Genomic DNA, 1069 nt, shown 5'->3' with positions numbered 1-1069 from the left:
TTCAAACCAGCCACAGACTGCAGACAGCGCAGTCAGTGATTTTCATACAGAGCGCTACGTGGAGTTACCAACATGAAAACCTAAACAGCCTACTTACAATCAGACTAAATTACTGGTCTGGTGTGAACCAGCCTTTCTTCAACACATATGTCGCGTGACGCGACGTAGACGCCTCTCGGTAACATACAGCGACGTGAACCTTCCTATACTGAATGTATGAAATGTAGGCGGGGATGCTACTTAAAAGTCACCAGCCTCTTGCCATGTCAAAATGACCAACGCATGTAGTCCCCTTCGCAACGTTCGCTCGGATATTTGGATGCGATGCATCTGCAATTCGAGTCAGGTGTGAAATAGACTGTATTCGGTACTTGTCAAGTACTACGTTTTTATAACCACTGTTCTGGCGCCGTGTTACTAGGCTGTAAGTGCTGTACCGTTCCTTTTAGACACATTGGGCATTCTGTGTTGTAATCTTGGACACACACAAATACGATAAATGTTTTTCCTCTGTGTCATGTCTCTATGGCAACGTTAGCTGCTGCGGTGGTTCCGTTCAATTGACTGGAACATACACAGTACTTCAGTGACATGACTTACGTCAGTGATTGTGGGTGATATGACGAGTGATAACACTTCACACACGTATGACCAGCTAACCAAAAAACGAGAAAACGTGACCTTAAGACACCCCTAGATGTCCCACGGCTGAGGGTTGGGATGAAAAGAGGTAATGTACAAGAACAACTTAGAAATAAGTGGTGTAATTTCAAATCAGTTTCATGTATGCACGAGTCACCCCTAGGGGTGGGTAGGGATGACAGGTGAAAATGACTGAAGACGACTTCTTGATATTTCTTTCTTGAATTTAGTTTAACTGGAATACATTCAAAGGCTCAGCAACAATCTGCATCTTATATTCGTTGTTGAGTGTGTCAACAATGCCGAGAGAATGACCACTGAAGGCAGCGAGTAATCAGTTGGTTCCATCAGTACACTAAAGAAGTTCAACCATTGTCCGCGACTTTCTGCATACTTCTTACCCAACGCAGATGTACCAGTTTCCTGA

Source organism: Schistocerca nitens, chromosome 10 (genome assembly GCF_023898315.1).
Source record: "Schistocerca nitens isolate TAMUIC-IGC-003100 chromosome 10, iqSchNite1.1, whole genome shotgun sequence".
Taxonomy (NCBI): domain Eukaryota; kingdom Metazoa; phylum Arthropoda; class Insecta; order Orthoptera; family Acrididae; genus Schistocerca; species Schistocerca nitens.
This window is presented reverse-complemented; position numbering follows the sequence as displayed.